General features: G+C 43.4%; 1 protein-coding gene across 5 annotated transcripts in view; it reads right to left on the bottom strand.

Annotated features, from left to right (window-relative positions):
* RALY (RALY heterogeneous nuclear ribonucleoprotein) overlaps positions 1-12822 on the bottom strand; it is a 93758-nt gene that overhangs the window by 41658 nt on the left and 39278 nt on the right. The window lies entirely within an intron of this gene.

Here is a 12822-nt window from a genome sequence, read left to right as displayed (position 1 = left end):
TCTGGCCACTTTTTAACACTTTACTCCTGCTTATCTTTCTTCATAATGCATATGGAATTACATAATTGATTTACTAATTTTTTTATTGTCTCCCCCATTAAAACAAGTTCTATGCTGGGCACAGTGGCTCACACCTGTAATCCCAACACTTTGGGAGGCCTCCGAGGCAGGAGGATCGCTTAAGCCCAAGACATTGAGACCATCCTAGGCAACATAGGGAGACCCTGGTTCTATAAAAAAATTTAAAAATTAGCTAGGTGTAGTGGTGCATGCCTGTAGTCCCAGCTACTCAGGAGGCTGAGGTAGGAGGACTGCTTAAGCTCAGAACGTCAAGGCTGCAGTGAGCCATGATCACGTCACTGCACTCCAGCCTGGGTGACAGAGTGAAACCCTGTCTCAATAAATAAATAGGCAGTCCTCATTTTGTTCACTACTGTATCCCAGTTCTATGGGCAGTATCAGGCATCTGTTGAATGGATAACTGAATGTACGTAAGTATAAATACTGTCCCTAAGGTCCCTTCCAATGCTGGCTTTCTGTGACTAACATATTGGCTTGTGGGACTGGGGAACATCTCAGGAGTTCCAAGCCTAGGTAAGCTTAGGTCCAATCTGTCTTTCTGGCTTCAATTTTTGATATTTGCTTGGCCTCAATGGTTCTTCAAATGTTAACACACATGCCAGGTGTGGTGGCTCACGCCTGTAATCCCAGCACTTTGGGAGGCCGAGGCGGGTGATCACCTGAAGTTGGCAGATGACCTGAGGTTGGGAATTCAAGACCAGCCTGACCAACATGGGGAAACCCCATCTCTACTAAAAATACGAAATCAGCCAGGTGTGGTGGCACATGCCTGTAATCCCAGCTACTAGGGAGGCTGAGACAGAAGATTCACTTGAACGCAGGAGGTTGCAGTGAGTCGAAATCACGCCATTGCCACTCCAGTCTGGGCAACAAGAGCAAAACTCCATCTCAAAAAAAAAAAAAAAAAAAAAAAAGTAATGCACATACTAACACAGAGCTACATACTCGTACAAATAGACAAAGATATATCACCTAATTAATGAAGTATTACTGTATGCTATGTGTGAAACACAGTACATACACAATAGCCTCCAACATTAGGTCCTTCAGAGTTTGACCCCAACTTACTTTGGTAACTTTAACCCTAACCACAGTCCTATTCCTGAACTCTTATACTCTGGCTACAATGGACTGTTTTCCCTTCTCTGAAACACACACATAAGCTTCTGTGCCTCTGTCCTCACTGGTCTCTCTGCTTAGAAGTTACAGTCTCCCCTTTACAATTACCAAATGCCTCATCTTTGAAGTCCAACTCAAATATTACCTCTTCTGGGAGGTATTTCTTCATCTCTCAGGTAGTGGTCCCCTCCAAGCTCCTAAAGCACTCTCCATGTTTCCATTCAGAGTGATTATCGCTCTAGCCTACTTACTTTACCTTCCTGTCCTTCATCAACTACAGGCTCCAAAAGCCTTAACCATGTGTTTGGTTACTCCTTATTCCTAAAACTTATTTCTGTGCCCAGCACAAAGGTTTACCAAATTAAATCTTAACATGGCCCCACAACAAAGAATGCTTCCTAACCTTCATATTGTCCCAAAGATGGTTTCTCTAATATTCCTACCACTAGTATGAACCCCTATGGAACAGGGTACGAGAAGAGGGTTGGAGAAAGGACTGGAAAGAAAAGGGAGAAACAGTCTTTGCAGAACCTCAAATTTCATGCTACAAAGATTAGATTTTAGAGGTTTCATGAGCAAGGAAGTCATAGGAATAAGATCTGTGTCTTAAAAGCTATGGAGAGAGAAAAAGTTGTATTTCAGGGTAGAGACTAGACACGGAGCGGCAAGTGAGTTGGTAATTAAAACGCTGCCAGAGACAGATTATTAAGATCTGGCCTTGGGTGGTAGCAGTGGGGATGGAAAGATGGACAAAACATGTTCAGAGACAAAACCACATAATGAAAGCAGCTGCTTATTCTGAGTAGAACTGGCTCTGCACATAAAACAAAATTCTTCCAAATGGAAATCTGTAACCTCTTTGCATCCAAGATGGTCCTGAGGGTGAGACCACAAGCAAGAAAAGAGCCTCCTTGAACAGGGGAAGAAAAAGAAGCAAGTCTAGGGTTAGCAAAGGCCAAATTCCAGGCCACTGAGCAGGGCTGCAAGGAGAGCGAACTCAAGATCTTGCTGATGGCTGCTGACTGCAGAAACCTTAGTAAAGAGGTCAGGTCTGTTCCCTAAGCAGAAAGCTGCCTTCCTGGGTTGGGATGGCTCTAGCTGGCTTTAACACAAGAGGTTCTGATCATTTTCAGTGGTTGTATGTTAAGGAAAATTATCCAAAATTCGGAAGTAAGGCAAAAAGATGATTGTGTGACCACTTAAAGTCATGTTAGACACATTGTTTATTATGAACGGAGTCATCTGACACTCTTGGGAAATGGAATTTTGTTATTCTTCACAAATGATTAGGGTCCAAATGTTTTAAAACTCTGCAGGTAGAGGTTAATGTGTAAAAAACTAAGAAGGTATACCTTTTATATGCAGACAAAATAATTTCAAAGGTTATATTTTCATCAGGGCACTAACCAAAACAATCTTATTTCAGCAGTCCTTCTTTCATTAACAACCTAAATCCAGTTTCGCAGCTATTCTACTTCTGCTGGTTTCCACATGAAACAATTAAACAAAACTTGACACACGCTCACTCTATGTATGAAAATTATGCCCTGACCGAGGCACACACATTCACAAGCCTGCCTACCTCACAAGAACCAGATGTCATGAGGCAAGAGAAGCCTGACACCCAGGCACAGGATGCTAGTCAAGTGTTAGAAGTGGTCACTTAATGAAATGACATAATGACATAAAGCTCAGAACAGTAAAAAGGACACAAGGCAGAGAGTCAGGGCACCTGCCACTAATTCACTCTGTGACCCTGGCACATTATTCTCCTTTGCTGGGCTTCAATTTAACAATGATAAAATGGGAAAGTTGGTTCAGGTCAGTGTTGTTTTACAAACTGTGATCCTGGGAACCCTGAAGTTTAAGGCAGCTGCCTTGGGGGGTTGTCTTTGTTTGGTAAGGGTAGTGGGGAGGCTGAGCTACTAGCCCTCTTGCTGCTGCTTCAGCCAAAGCAGCAGTCTTTGGTGGTGGTTTTTTTTTTTTTTTTTTCAGACAGTGTCTTGCTCTGTTGCCCAGGCTGGATTGCAGTGTCTTGATCTCGCCTCACTGCAACCTCCCCCACCCCGCCCCTCCGCCGCTCAAGCGATCCTCCCACCTCAGCCTCCCAAATAGCTGGGATTACAGACGTGTGCCACCATGCCTAGCTAATTTTTGTATTTTAGTAGAGACAGGGTTTTGCCATGTTGACCAGGCTGGTCTTGAACTCCTCACCTCAGATGATCCACCCGCCTCAGCCTCCCAAAGTGCTGGCATTACAGGCATGAGCCACCGCACCCAGCCAGAAGCTCTGTTTTGGATTTACATGTTTTAAAAAAGGGTTACTATGTAAACTTGATGACTGTCAATTAAGGTCCCTTCCCACTCTGATATCCTAAAATTCCATGATTTTATGGCAACTGATCCTGGGGAAAATACAGAGACAAAAAATATCTCCTATCACCCTGTGCCTAAAAATAACACCCTATAAGGGTTCAAAGTAAGTCCCTAGCAATTGAGTATGAATGAGTGAGGAGGGGGACAAGAGGGCAGAGGAAGGTTCAGAAAAAGACAGAGACTAAGGGCCTGCTCCTTTTGCAACTGGAGACTGGGTAGGCCCAACGCCAGGGAGAAAGCCCTCTCAGGGAAGACTTAGCCTCACTGGCATTATCAAGACTAAAGATTTGGACTCTAGCCCCTGGTTCTGTCACATAAAGGCAGATCCTTCAGTTTCTTCACAGTACGGTTTCTTGAAGGTAAATCGCTTTGCAAACTGTTGAGTACAGATTTGAGAACCTATCAGAACAATCTTAGTCCTAACATCTTTTGTGTGTGCATGTCTCTGCTCCTGCCAGGTCACTGGAGGAGACTTATCACAGTCAAGGAGTACAGACCCTTTCCCTTTCCTTCCCTGTACTTCAGAGTTGGGCATACAAGTAGGGGTTATTGCTTGAAATACTCTTTCCATTCAACTTTGAAAAGGACAAATATACTTTTCACTAGGGACTCAGTTCCATGATCACGACAGAAACATGGCCTCTCTCACTTAGTGCTTGGATCTCTGGGCTCTATACCTGGGTTCTGGAGAAGTTGGTTTGAGGCAAAGAGTGCAGAAACTCTCAGGAAAATACACTGAAGGCATGGAAGACATTCCTATTACACTCAGGGCACCAAACGCCTCTTCTTGGGTACTCCCAAACACTCTACACTCCTGGAAGGGCAGTGGTCAGAGGCCAGGGAGGCAGTGTGATACTCAGGAAAGAGCTTACCTTAAGGCTTAGTCGATAGGGTCAGGACTCAGTTCAAACTCTAGCTCTTTTAGAGACTAGATATGGCTTCAGTAAATTCATTCACTTCACTGAGCCTCAGCTATCCCCTCTGGAGCTATTAATAGCTTAATGAGTTATAAAGATTAAGGGAGATAATCTATTTAAAGTATCTGTCACAATACCTGGCACACAGTATGCACACAATAAATGTTACTCAAGAGGGAAAGGGCAAACTAGCGAAAGTTTGAATGTGATTCACATGATAGGTAGGGAAGACTCAGGGATGAACCCCAGCCAGCAGCAGATCAGAGCTGTGAGTGGCTCAGAATGGGAATGGGCTGATTTGGAGAGTGTCGTGCTATTCTAAGAGCATCTGGATCCTGTACCAGCCAAAGCAAATCAAACAGGAGTGCTTATGGAGCGCTTGTTTCTAAAACAAGTACGGGCTGTGTTATTGACACACGCCACAGGGGAATTGAGAGGGCTGTTGGCGGAGATGTTAAAAAAGCTGACATGCTTTCAGTTCCAATCTTTGCTACCATATCCATATGGGCACAACTGACCTTGGCTCTAGAGGGGAAAAAAACTCTGGAACGAGACACAAGAGATTTGGATTTGGGTGAGAACCTGAACCTGACTTCACCTCTTGGGCCTCAGTTTTTTCTTTCCTCTTCTAAAATAATTCTGTGTGCTGAATCTATTATCACCATTGCACTTTTTTTTTTTTTTTTTTTTTGAGATGGAGTCTCACTCTGTTGCCCAGGCTGCAGTACAGTGGCAGGATCTCTGCTCACTGCAACCTCCGCCTCCTGGGTTCAAGCGATTCTCCTGCCCCAGCCTCCCAAGTAGCTGGGATTACTGGCACATGCCACCACGCCCAGCTAATTTTTGTATTTTTAGTAGAGACGGGGTTTCACCATGTAGGCCAGGATGGTCTCGGCCTCTTGACCTCGTGATCCTTCCTCCTTGGTCTCCCAAAGTGCTGGATTACAGGTATGAGCCACCATGCCCAACCCATTATTGCACTTTTAAATGATGATGATATGGTTCAGAAAGATTAAGCTAATACCGGCAGGAATTTGAATTCAGGGTCAGCTGTCAAGCCTGTAGTCTTTCTTCTCTGTTGCATTATCTCTCAGTGTTAAATGAGGGAGTAGGATCAGGTGAACCAAGGCATCTCTAGATGAAAACTGAATGGCCTCAAATTATAGTTTCAAGAGCATTCTGAATACTCTAGGGCTAGACAAACCCTGTCTGGTTAAAAAGCCTTCTCATAAATGAAATCCTCAGTACCAAAGGCAAAAACTAGAGTACAAACAGAAGAGCCAGAAAAAAGGGGCCAATGAAATTTCAGAAAGCTAGTCCTGAAGAGGCCCTTGGAGAATACAATGCCTAACTCATTTTTACAGATGGGGATATGGAGGATGCAAAGAGAAACAGCTTGACTGGGAACACCCAGTGAGTGGGTGATAGAGCACAATCTGGGTCCTATGCCTCATGGCCCCTCTCTCACACTTGCTAGCTACTCAGTTTCCAACCTTCTAGGCCATTATGATCTTTTTTTTGACATTTACTTTCCAAATGCTGGGTGACAGGCAGGTCACTGCCCTGCAGCAGACTCCCAGCCACTTCTAACACCTTACTATAGATAGCGGCTCTTTGTTTTTAACTGTTCCTGCTGCAGGCTTAAGCAGGACCGAAGCTGAGACTTCTCTTAGGTCCCTGTTGACTCTTTAATGTTTTTGGACCACAGAACAATGTGCCCTTGGAGACACAGAACAGGAAGAAACATCAGCAATTATGGACCAACTTTCCACCTCATTCCCTGTTTGTAGAACTGAGGAAAAAGAGGCCCAGGTATAAAATGCTTTCCCAGGTTTGAGTCAGTAGACAGGGTTAAGAGCCTGGGTCGCCACACTCTCCTACTTCAATCTGACACTCAACACATGGTATCAGAATTTATTCCAATCACTGGTGACTGAACACCAAGCCAAGCCAGGTATTTTCTTCATCATCTCCTACTAGCAACACAATCACTATATAAAGTAGGCATTACTTTATATGAGGAAACTACAGCTCAGACAAGTCAGTCACATAGAAAATAAATGTCAGATCAAGGACCCAAATCTTGGTATTAAGAATACACACAATAGTGGGAAAGATGCAGTTACTTAATCTTCCTAAAGACGAGTTATGTCACAGATATCTTTTATCTTTTACCTCTTGCCCTATGTACTCAGAATTGTTGACTCTTGACAGATTACGCTAATTAGGGATATGGGAGGTGGCAATGAGGGGAAGGATGAATAGTGGAGACTCAAATAATACAATGACAGATAATTTCAAAGAAGCAATTTCTGCTTTGTGTTAATGGGGTAAAGTAGGTTTTGAGCACCCCCCAATCTGTCCCATTCAATAAGTCCCCTTTATTCACTTCTTACTCATCTCAAAGTTCTAGAAACACCATTGCTCACAGACCATGGTTTCTTGAGCTTTGTTATCCAGCTTAGATTTTGTTCTCTTGGCCATGTTCTTAGGCTCAGGACCCTATCTCACTGCCACAGCCAAAATCCCTAGAACTGCCCTCCAGTTAATCTAACCTATAGGTCCCTCTCCTGTTTAGCTGTTCTGCTCTGGCCTGCTGCTCCAAAGGGACAAAAGGATCTTCTTTAGTTTTAATGAAAACTGGGGAAGGAAGCAGGGGAACCCAGGACCTCATAGCGCTCAGAGCCCTTTGCATGCGATTCCTTTGCCCCAAGCAAGCTGTAGGTTATTGCTTTGCTATGACAGCAATCCTCAAGCAAGCCAGCTGTTTCTGGAACCAAAGTAATAAAATATGGCCAAAATCCTTGGGTGGAGAGTGAAGAGGAACAGCTGTTTCTTACATGAGCTGCCCTGGCAGCCTCCCCCTCAGATCCCCACTCCTCCACAGAATTCTCTAGGAGCCATCTGATGATTACACTGGCAGACAACGAGTCTCCTGCCCTTTCTAAGCCACCAGGTCCACCTTGGTCAAACATTCATCCCCATACCTTGAAGGACAATGATGCACTGCTACTGCTCCTAGACCTTCTCAGACTCTATCCCAGGTCCCTAACACTATAATTACTAACATTAATAGTCTTGTACATTTGTACACTATCCAATGGTCTTATATAGCACTTATCTGAAATGTGCTTTACACAGTAGGCTGGGTAGAAACTATTATTCCTTGTTTATAGATGAGGAAACTAAAGGTCACGAGTAAGTCCCCAGCAAGCCAGGCATTGCTCGAGCCCCTCCCACCTCAATGTTACCTATGGCATCTGCACTATAACCCTTATTTAATGGAATCAAATCTCTGCTTAGAATTTCAGTTGTAACAGGTAAAAGAGGTGTTCAGAAAGGTCCCCCAAAAGCCACTGTGAAGCCTCTGAAGTCCATGAGGTAGGCAGCTGTCTCTTCTAGCTCTTTATCAGGGAACTTTCCTCAGAAGCCTGGGAGGCCCTGGCTTGCCAAGTGTCACCTGACTTCCTGCTACACCACCCCCATATGTCTTACTCGAAGCTCAGCCTGCCTCACTGCCTGCTCAGTGCTGATTTCGGGGAGGTAGGGTCCAGGCTGCCAAGCGCTATGGGTCTAGCCCTAGCACTCGCTCTACTGGTAACACATATACATTGTAGGCCACTTGTCTTCCCTATTGTTTCTGAATCAGGCCCCCTCTGAAGTTTGATACTTCTCCAGAGGCTACTGTATCAGAAAGAGCAAACTGACAGTCCACTGGTATAGTCAAGCCCGAAGAATTGTTTGGTTTGGGGTGTACTGTGCCTCAAAATTCAATAAACTAATCCTTAAGAAACTAGAAAAGAGCAAACTAGACCCAAAGCAGCAGAAATTAGAAAATAATAAAAATAGTAAAAAATAGTAAAAAAAACTCAATGGAAAAGAAAAACAATGAAACTAAAAGTTGGTTCTTTGAAAACACAAGCAAAATGAACAAACCTGTATCTAGACTGACCAAGAAAAAAAAAAAAAGACACAAATTACCAACAAATTAGACAACTTGGGTGAAATGGAAACATTCCTAAAATACACAAATTATCAAAAGTGACTCAAAAAGAAATAGAAAATCTAAGTAGATTTAACAAGTAAGACATTTGAATTAGTAATTTTAAACTCGTCCAACAAAGACAAGCCCAGGCCCATGTGGCTTCACTGATGAATTCTATCAAACAATTAAAGAAGAAATAATACCAATCCTTTACAAACTCTTTCAGAAAACAGAGGAGGAGGGAACATATCAATTCATTCCATGAGGTCACCCTAATGCCAAAAGCAGATAAAGACCTAAGAAAACTACAGAATAGTATTCCCCAGCAAATCAAATCTAACTCCATATAAAAAGGATTATACACTACAACCATGTGGGATTTATTCTAGGAATGTGAAGTTGATTTAGTATCTGAAAATCAATTAACGTAATGTCAATGCAGAATAAAGAACAAAGACCATGAAATCAACAAAATCTAACACCCATCCATAATGAAACCCCTTAATAAACTAGGAATAAAAGGGAACTTCCTTAGCCTGAACCCCACACGATGGAATACTTTCCTCCTAAAATTGGGAACAAGGTAAGGAAGGCTGTCTGCTCTTACCACACCTGTAGCCACATGGCCTCCTTTCGTTCCTCAGACACAACAAGCATGCTCGTATTTCAGGACCTCTGAACTTGCTGAACTCTATGCCTAGAATGTTATTCCCCCAAAGATACACATAGCTCACTACTCCAATTCTTACATATTTCAGCACAAATTTTACTTTCTGAGAGGCCTTCCTTAATAATCCAGTGTCTCCCTATTCCCTTACTCTGCTTTATTTTCCTTCAGATTTATTCGTTTATCTACTTTTCTCTACTAGAACGTAAACTACAGAGAGAAAACTATTCTATTCACTGCTACACCTCAAACACTTCAAACTGTGACTGGTATATGACAGACACTCCAATACTCACTGAATGAATGAATAAATGTGTCTATAGGAAACGAAAAATGTCTATAGGAAAATGAAAAAGGAGTAGTGGGGGACTACCAGCTTAAGAGCCTGAGAAGGACCAGGGTTTTAGGTAGTGGGGAAAGAGCCAATGTAGGATATAATAGAAAAAAACTTGGTTTTCTGGAGCCAGATTCTTCTGGGTTCTAAGCTTAGCTCTTCTGATCACTGCTTACACGTCCCTCTCTAACTCTCAAGTAATTTATTAAATAAGAATATCACCACCTACCTCCCAAGTTGCTATGAAAATGAAATATATTTATGTAAAGCATTCAGTATAGTGCTTGATAATATACAGTAGACACTATAAATACTTAATTTAACATTTTCTGAAAACTTTGGCTTTCAAGAGGAACCCAAAACCACCACAGAATTACCCAGCCCCACCCTCATCTTACTGAGGGACATAGTTGTGGAGGTGCTGCTCCTAAATTAAGTGGCCTCCAGGCTGTTGTTTTAACTTATTCTTCTTTCACCCCTCCCCTTTCAGTCAGCTTTCAGCTCTCAACCCTAGATGGTATTAATACAGCAGCTCTTCTCCCTTTTTTGATATGCTGCTTTTAATCTTATGGGGTTTTAGAAACCAAATGCTAAGCTTGTTACAACAACACGTAAAAATAAGAATAAATGGCCGGGCGCGGTGGCTCACGCCTGTAATCTCAGCACTTTGGGAGGCCAAGACGGGCGGATCACGAGGTCAGGAGATTGAGACCACCCTGGCTAACACGGTGAAACCCCGTCTCTACTAAAAATACAAAAATTATCTGGGCGTGGTGGCGGGCGCCTGTAGTCCCAGCTACACAGGAGGCTGAGGCAGGAGAAAGGCGTGAACCCAGGAGGCAGAGCTTGCAGTGAGTGGAGATCGCGCCACTGCAGTCCAGCCTGGGCAACAGAGTGAGACTCCGTCTCAAAAAAAATAAATAAATAAAAAATAAGAATAAATTAGCACTGTGCAAATACTTAAGGATGACAATGCTTTACTTCCCTCTTGTTTTTCAGTTGGACTCTGGAAAAATGAGGCTGTTAGATAAATAAGATATTATATGGGTAGCTTATCATATATAAATGTATATATTATACACTGATTTACATGGAATCATTCATATTTTAAAAGTTAATAGTGGAGCTTCTTCACAGAGCAGTTATTACAGGAAGCGTATAAGATCCAAGCTTGGCACCCAGGCCAGGGAAAGGCCAGAAGCTGTAGAACTTTACATTAACAAGGCAAAAAGAAGTGTCAGCAAGAGCCTGGATATTCAGAGTAGGAGGGAAGGTAGGGGTCAAAACCCTCTGTGCACTCTCAGGCAGATAGAAGAACAGAATATCCATTGTTAAAACACAGTATGAAGAGAATGGTCTCCATTGTTGGTAAAGGGGGAGAACAAGATGGTAGAAAAACTGGAATGACCATGGCCTCCATAAAATGTGAGGCTACAGTACAAGAGCCTTTTTCACTAGCAGTAAGCAGGGGCAGGCAGGGAACCTAGGGCCAAAGGAGGAATAGCCTTCTTCAAGAGATGACAGCAGGGAACAAGGCAACACCTCAGTGGAGTGCCAACTCCTGTTGGGATGGGCTCTTGGGAACTGCTGTAGTATCCTATGCCAGGGTTCATGAGTGCACTTAAATCTGCACTCTGCAGCCTACACATTGCAAATCGTGGCTGCCTGTGCTACCTGGCTTTGTCATCTGTGCCCTGGAATCCTTTTCCTTAAGGAAAAACTAAGCTATGGGTAGGGCCCGCAAAAGAAAGGAGAGGAGGAGAAGGGCATATAAGAGAAGATTTACAGTGAAAATTTCCAGAGGAAAATCCTCCCGTTTACTTTTGGGGAATGGGGCGGCAAACAGGTCAGGGACTGAGACGCCACAGATACTATTATATTTTGGACGCTGGACTTCTCCAAACCTCTTGCTGAAATCTGATCCCCAATGTTTAAGGTGGGACCTAATGGGAGGGGTTTGGATTGCTGGGGGCAGATCCCTCATGAACAGATTAATCCCCTCCCTGGAAGGAGGGTAGGGGAAGCGAGTTAATTCTCACTCTTTTTGTTCCTGTAAGAGACGGCTGTTAAGAAGAGCCTAGCATCTCCCTTCTCCCTCTCTTACCATCTGATTTCTAGCCACAGCAGTTCCTTTTCCACCACAGTAGAAGCAGCCTAAGGCCCTCACTGGGTGCAGACACCCAATCTTGAACTTTTCCCGACATCCAAATTGTGAGACAAATAAACCTTTCTTCTTTATAAATTACTCGGCTCAGGTACTCCTTTATAACAACATAAAACGAGCTAAGACAGACACTTAAAACGCTTTCCTCTCACTTTCTTGTTTCATTCATGCTGCTTTACAATTCACAAAGCTTTCCAACTTGCATTTCTCATTTGATTCTCTGTAACATACCTGCATGATTGGTGTACACACATGAGAGACATGAGGGGACAGGGAGGCACTCCGACTTTACAAATAGGGGAATGAAGACTGTCCAAGGGCACACGTTGAGAGAAGATAAAAACCCAGGTTTCTCAACTTCAAGCCAGTACTCAGGTCCTTATCCTGTACTGGCCCAAGTGTTTATGAGATACCATGTGTTACAGAGGTATTCTTCTTGTTCTGGTCACTTTAGCCTGGGCCTCTGCCTGCTTGAAGGTTCTTCCTATCTTTCAGTCTAGTAGCTCCCTTCACTAGAAATACCACTGCTCAGAGGGACCTCCAACTCCTACCTGCCCTGTTCAGCCCCTCAACTGAATCTCCTTTCTGAATTCCTAAGTCTGCCTTCTTGAACTTTGTAAGAAAATTCAGAATTAGAGAGGGAAATTAGCGGCCCAAGGAAAGCCTGTCAGGTCAGAAGAACAATGGCATTTATGGTCAGACTGACCTGGGTTCTAACATCAGCTTTATGGATTCCCAGGTGTGAACCCTGGGCAAATTATTTCAGTTCCTGAGCCTCAATTTCCTCATCTATAAAATGAGGTTTCAGAGCAGGCTGTGGTGGTACATGCCTATAATCCCAGCTACTCAGGAGGCTGAGGCAGGAGGATCACTTGAGCCTAGGAGTTTGAGACCAGCCTGGGCAACACAGTGACACCTGTCTCCCAAAAACAAAAATAAAACCCCCCACACACAAACAAAAAGGGATTTGTCTAGATTGACATCAGTAACACAGTAAGTTCTTAATGTGTGGATTTTCCTTCCTTCTCACCATCTGTCAGGTTCCCCTGACATCCCACTTATAAAGCCTTAATCACTCCACTCTCACCATTATTCATACGACATTTTGCAGAACTGAAGAAACTACAGGATTTTCTGGAGCTGACCTATGAGCTTGGCAGATTACAGTAAAAACTAAAG

The sequence above is a fragment of the Rhinopithecus roxellana genome, chromosome 13, assembly GCF_007565055.1.
Source record: "Rhinopithecus roxellana isolate Shanxi Qingling chromosome 13, ASM756505v1, whole genome shotgun sequence".
Classification (NCBI taxonomy): Eukaryota; Metazoa; Chordata; class Mammalia; order Primates; family Cercopithecidae; genus Rhinopithecus; species Rhinopithecus roxellana.
This window is presented reverse-complemented; position numbering and strand designations above follow the sequence as displayed.